Source organism: Triticum aestivum, chromosome 7B, assembly GCF_018294505.1.
Source record: "Triticum aestivum cultivar Chinese Spring chromosome 7B, IWGSC CS RefSeq v2.1, whole genome shotgun sequence".
NCBI lineage: Eukaryota > Viridiplantae > Streptophyta > Magnoliopsida > Poales > Poaceae > Triticum > Triticum aestivum.
Genome location: NC_057813.1, coordinates 339,424,601 through 339,431,933, shown reverse-complemented (window position 1 = coordinate 339,431,933; position 7,333 = coordinate 339,424,601).

Sequence of the window (7,333 nt, the reverse complement as noted above, 5' to 3'; positions counted from 1 at the left end):
AGTAGGGAGAAGGGAGGAGGAGGAGGGAGGAGAGAGGCAGAGGAGGGGGGGAGGGAAGGAGGGATGGAGGGACTACCTCAGTGGAGGAGGAGCAGGAGCGTTGGCGGCGGCGGGCGACGATGGTGGTCGGGGAACGGCGGCGGCGGCGGACGACGGGGGGTGCAGGGGAGAGTGAGAGTGGAGAGGGAGAGTGAGAGTGGAGAGGGAGAGTGGGGCCGGCCGGTTGGGGAAGATAGGTAGCATTTAGCAGTAGCGTGCGTTAGGGTAAAGCGCTACTGCTAAACTCCATAGCAGTAGCACTTTTAACTCGAGATGTGCTACTGTTATGCCTGTAGTAGCAGCGCCTTCTGCAAAATGCGCTACTGCTAAGCTAAGGCTAAGCATGTAAAAAAAATCAAGAATACATTGTTCATCAATGATCTTTTTGTGTAGAATCAAAATTGTCAATAGGAATCTTCCCCAGTTTAAGAACCGGTGAAGATTTCTATTGCTGCCATGGATCCTACACATAGATTTCAATGAATACCAAGTGGTTGTGATGGTTTGAGAAGTAACGTATTTAAGGTGGTAAACACCCTGTTCGCGGAGCGAGGTGGGACTAAACTTAGTTGCAACGAGTGGACTAAAATTAGCAGCAGCGAGTGTTGGTGAAAAGCGTTGCTGCTAAGTTCAGGAGTAGTAGCGCATTTACAAAACCGGCGCAACTACTATACCTAGTCTTGCGGCAACATCGTGGCAATATTAGTAGTAGCGTTCTTTTTTCCTAACGTGCTACTGCTACATGGGTATCATTAGCGTGGTTTGTGTCCGCGCACTACTGCTAAGTACCGGTAGCACCTTATTTTAAACCGCGGTGCTGGTAAGATTCTATGTATATGGTTTTCCCTAGTAGTGACTGGCAGAAGGTGTATCAAGGAGAGTTGGGTCGATTTCCAGTATGAGGCCTATCATATGAGGCGTCGCAACGCCCATTCGCCCTCTGATACATCTTCAACGTATCTACTTTTCCTAACGCCTTTTCTCTTGTTTTGGACTCTAATTTGCATGATTTGAATGAAAATAACTCGGACGACTTTTTTTCAGCAGAACTACCATGGTGTTGTTCTTGTGCAGAAATAAAAGTTCTCGGATTGGAACGAAACTTTGCGAGGATTTTTTATACAATAAAAGGTGGGCACCGGGGAGGGCACAACCCGCCAGGGCGCGCGCCCCCCTCCAAGCGCGCGCCCCCCTCCAGGCGAGCCCAGGTGTGTTGTCCTAACCTGGTGGCCTCCGCACACCTCAACCCTGATACTATAAATTCATATTTTTGGAGAAAAAATCAGAGAGAAAGAATTATCGTGTTTCAAGAGATGGAGCACCTGCCACCACCTGTTCTTCATCGGGAGGCCAGATCTGGAGTCCGTTTAGGGCTCCAGAGTGGGGGATCTTCGATCTTCGTCATCACTAACCCTTCTCCATTGCCAATTCCATGATGATCCCCACCAGGAGTGAGTAATTCCTTCGTAGGCTCGCTGGTTGGTGAGGAGTTGGATGAGATTCATCATGTAGTCAAGTTATTTTTGTTAGGGCTTGATCCCTAGTATCCATTATGTTCTGAGATTGATGTTGGTATGACTTTGCCATGCTTAATGCTAGTCACTTTGGGCCCGGTTGCCATGATTTCAGATCTGAACCGTTTATGATATCACCATTATATCTATGTTCTAGATCCGATCTTGTGAGTTATAGTCATCTACTACGTGTTGTGATCTGGCAAACCCGGAGTAACAGAAGTCAGGACACTTCCCGGTGATGGCCGTAGTTTGAGGAGTTCATGTATTCATCGTGTTTTAGTGTTTTCTTCCGGTTCTCTATTAAAAGGAGGCCTTAATATCGCTTAGTTTCCCATAGGACCCCGCCACGGGAGGGTAGGACAAAAGATGTCATGCAAGTTCTTTCCATAAGGATGTATGACTATTTACAGAATACATGCCAACATTATGTTTATGAACTGGAGCTAGTGTCGTATCGCCCTAGGTTATGACTATTATATGATGAATATCATCCAACTAATTCATTGATCCAATGCCTACGAATTTCTCTCATATTGTTCTTGCTAAGTTACTATTGCTACTGTCACTATTGCACTGGCTACAAAATCATTGCTATCACTGTTACTGTTACTATTGTTGTTGCTACTACTATCAAATCAACCTTACTACTTTGCTATTGATCACTTTACTACAGATAATAAATGTCCAGGTGTGGTTGAATTGACAACTCAGCTGCTAATACTTGCAAATATTCTTTGGCTTCCGTTGTGTCGAATCAATAAATTTGGGTTGTATACTCTACCCTCAAAAACTATTGCGATCCCCTATACTTGTGGGTTATCAAGACCTTTTTCTGGTGCCGTTGTCAGGGAGCATAGCTATATTTGTGGAGTGACTTGGGATTATTATCAAATTATCTCTATGAAGAATCTGAAGGATGCCAAGACTAAGATTTTTCTGTCTAAGACGAGGGGAGGTAAGGAACTGCCATCCAGCTCCGCTTTAGATTCACCTAGTGTTATAAGTAGACTTGCAACACCACCACATGCTATCCATTCTGATATGTCGCAAGTTATTGATGATGCTACTTCTGCTATGAATGCTACTCTTGATGATGCTAGTCCCTTTCTTGATGATAATGTGCCACTAGGTGAATTTCTTGATGAACAAATTGCTAGAGTAAGACAGAATGAGATTGTTGAAACTGGTGACGAGCTTGAAACTTAAAATCTTGAAACACCTAGTACACCTAGTTCTCCTAGATATGAATTGCCAATGGTACCGGAAGGTTATGTTATGGATGAGGAGACAACTAGAAACATTCTTGCTTGTAAGGATAGAGATGATTTGGAAAAATTATTATGCAAGTATAAAGAAAAGACTTTGAATGCTAAAATGAAATGTGATCCTCAGTTTGCTACTTCTCCTATCTTTGTTGATGACAAGGATTATGAATTCTTTGTCGACCCAGAGTTAATTCCTTTGGTTGAATCTGATCCTTTCCATGGTTATGAAACTGAAACTGTTGTGGCACATCTTACTAAGTTGAATGATATAGCCACCCTTTTTGCTCATGATGAGAAGATTCACTATTATTATATTCTCAAGTTATTTCCATTCTCATTAAAGGGTGATGCTAAGGCTTGGTATAATAATCTTTCTCCTGGATGTGTGCGTAGTCCCCAGGATATGATTTATTACTTCTCTGGGAAATATTTTCCTGCTGATAAGAAACAAGCTGCCTTACAGGAAGTATTTAACTTTGTGCAAATTGAAGAAGAGAGTCTCCCACAAGCTTGGGGGAGGCTTCTCCAATTGCTTAATGCTTTGCCTGATCATCCTCTTAATAAAAATGAAATACTTGATATCTTTGATAATGGACTAACCGATGCTTCTAGGGCTTTCCTAGATAGTTGTGCTGGTTGTGTTTTCAGGGAACGAACTGTTGAACAAGCTGAAGAATTATTGAATAACATATTGAAAAATTATGATGATTGGATCCTTCCTGAGCCACCACTTAAACCTACTCCAAAGAAGAGGGGTATCTTATATCTCAGTCCTGAAGATATGCAAGAGGCAAAGACGTCTATGAAGGAAAAAAGGTATTAAAGCAGAGGATGTTACAAATTTACCACCTATCAAAGAAATACATGGGCTTGAAACACCAACACCTACGGTGATAGAGGTAAATTCTTTATTAAAATTTGATGAAGGTGATATTCCTGATAATAAACATCCTAGTCAATGCATTTATGATTTTTATAATTACATTAGAAAGCAAGATCACTTCAAAATTGAAATACAATTCTGATATGACTGCTCGCTTGAGTGACTTGTTATTTATAATCTCAAATGATGTTAGAGGTGTAGGAAAGCATGCCTCTATGGTTCAAACTCAACTAGAACAACTTGCTAAATCTCGAAGAGAGTTGCTTGATGAAATGAATAATAATATCAATGATCATGTTGTTAGAGTAATGACTACAGGAGGTAGAATGACTCAGGAACCACTTTATCTTCAGGGACACCCAAAAAGAATTGAATAAGACTCTCAAAGAGTTAATACTGATGCACCTAGTCCATCCAAAATAATAAATAAGAAGAAAAATGATAGGACTTTGCATGCCTCTAGTGAACCTGAAGTAGAAAAACCTCCTGATAATGATAATGAAGTCTCTATCTCTGATGTTGAAACTCAATCTGGTAGTGAACACTCATCTTCTGATAATGAAAAAGATAATGGTGAGGTTCATGAAGATACTTAAACAAATAATAAAGAACCAGACATTGATGTTGAAATAGAATTAGCTGTTGATCTTGATAACCCACAACCCAAGAATGAAAGATATGATAAAAGAGACTTTGTTGCTAGAAAACATTGGAAGGAAAGAGAACCGTGGGTTCAAAAACCTATGCCCTTTCCACCTAAGTCAACCAAAAATAAAGATGTTGAAGAATTTGAACGCTTTGCTGAAATGCTAAGGCCAATCTTTTTGCGTACTCGCTTGACTGATATCTTGAGAATGCCTCCTTATACAAAGTACATGAAAGACATCATCAAAAATAAGAGAAAAATACCTGAAGTTGAACTCTCCACCATGCTTGATAATTATACTTTTAAGGGTCGAGTACCTAAAAAACTTGGAGATCCGGGTATACCAACTATACCTTGCTCCATCAAAAGAAATTATGTGAAAACTGCTTTATGTGATTTAGGAGATGGTGTTAGTGTTATGCCTTTCTCTTTATATTAAAGACTTGAGTTGAATAAACTCAGACCTAATGAAATATGTTTGCAAATGGCTCATAAATAAACTGCCATACTATCAGTATTTGTGAGGATGTGCCCGTTGTTGTTGTTAATGTTACTATCTTAACTAAATTTGCTATACTTGAGATGCCTGAGGATGACAACATCTCTATTATCCTTGGTAGACCCTTCTTGAATACTCCAGGGGCTGTTATTGATTGCAATAAAAGCATGTTCACTTTTCATATCAATGGCAATGAACATACAATGCACTTTCCGAAGAAACAATTCCAAGTGAATGGTATTAATGTTACTGAAAAATCTCCGATAATCACTATTGGAAGTTTTCAACTACCTCTACCTACTGCCAAAAAGAAATATAAAATGCTTATTGTTGGGGACATTCATATCACCATTGAGGTAACTTAGTGTTTTACAGAAGTTCTCTGGTTTCATGCTAATCGGAAGTGGTTGGTAATAAGACTTGATCAACCTTATTAATGAATCATTTTTTAGAGGTATGAAGTTGATGAATTCAGTGAGCACTACCTTCTATTCCTACCCTTTGTTTTCTGTTTTTATTAATTAAATAAAATAAAATGCCATGTTTAGTCTATTTTTTGAGTTTCTTGTACAATAAAAAATGACCCAAAAATAAAAGTTCTCAGAATGCTGTGAAAATTTAATAAGATTTTTCGAAGTATTTAAGAATTTTTAGTGCAAATAACATCAGAGGGACGTGCTCCAGGTGGGCACAACCCACCTGGGCGCGCCAGCACCCCCACACGCGCTTTGGTGGGTTGTGGTCCCCATGTGGCCCCCCTCACTTATCTCTTCATCCCACATCATCACCTACCTTCAGAAAAAAATCACCATTGCTCTCTCTCTCTCTCTCTCTCTCTCTCCCTCTCGTGTTCTTGCTCTCAAACCCGCGGATTTCGATCTCTTTGCTCGAAGCTCCATTTCCGAAGCTGTTTCGGGGGATTGTTGCTTGGTATGTGACTCCTCCATTTGTCCAATTAGTTTTTTCTTTAGTGGTTTATATTTTGAATAATTAGTGACTCTTAGTGCTGCTGTATATGAGCATGCATGTTGAATTCTTAGAGTCCTAAGTAGTTTGAATTCTTGATATGGCATCTATGCATCCCTATGAGTAGTTGTTATTAATCTTGTGAAGTGTTTGTTGACAAAAATTTGTGACCCAATTTTTTCAGAAAATTGTACTCGAATATGATGAACCTCTTTGGAAGGAGTTCTTCGAGGAGGAGGTCCTCAAACGCATCTTCTAGTAGCAGCTCCGTTCATAGGTCCTATGTTGAACCAAGTGAAAATTCCAGTTGAGATGCTACCACCAAATCATGTTTATGGCCATGCAATGATTATATGGCGCATGTGGCCATTAAAGAAGAATTTTAGAAATATGTTCACAATGCCGAGCTCAGTCCCTACATTGTAGATAAGTGCAACCAACACCTCACACTCACTGAATCATTTACCAAAGAATTTAAATTCCATCCTTGTGAGTCCAGAGTATCATTTAAATTATATGATAAGTTAATTACTATGCCTCTAGAAACATTTTCTAATCACTGCAAAATTCCATTTTGGGGTTCATTGGACGAACCATGAAGGTCGGAGTTTGAAACATTCTTGAGTAGCCTTTGCTTTGGTGAGACTAGAGTGACTCAATGGAGAATAAAGCGCATTCATTTTAACTCAATAAAATATTTTGCACTATTTAATGGAAAATGCATTGTAGGCAAAAAAGATTGTAGTACACTTTGTGTTCCACGCTTGAGCCTTATCTGCACTGCTCTAACTCGTGACAAAAGTTATAACGTTGGAGCAATAGTGGATGGTAGATTAAAACATAACGCTCGTAGTGGATATTTTTATGGTGGAATTAATGCCACACACTTAGCAAGAGAGCTTGGTATTTCACCTTGGCCTTATGACCTCATCCTACCAACGTAGTACCTTGACTTCGATCCTATGAAACGTCATAAGATCCTTAGTGGTGAACCCCATAATTTACTTATAACCTGTTGTTTAATAAAAGGTCAACTATTGACACCTTTTTGCCTGCACCTGCTCTCTTTGATGTTCACATCAAGGGAAGATATTATGTTCTTGAGAGTGAGGCCCGATCGCATAACGCAGCGGTTGTGGCTGGACAGCGAGCTGAGGTGTCCGCACCCCGAGCCTCCGTGAGCTACCACTCCGACCATTATGCAGGCTACTGATGGAGATTACCAAGTTAGGCCAACATCCTAAGGTTGGGGGAGTACGTATTTCCACTGACATTACATTGATGTTCACACATTTCATTCCAGTTTTCGGTGTCCACGGTTTTTCAATGTATTATCCATGCTAGATTTATTTTCTCGTCTTCTTCTTATGTTTTTGAAATTTATTGAGAAAATACAAAAATATTTCCTGCTTCTTTTTGATTTTTCTTTCTAGTGTAGTTAGTTGTAGTATTTAAAAAGAAAACCCTGAAAGATTTCCTTGTTCTTCTTTTGCTTGTTGGGAGCTCTCCCATGTAAAT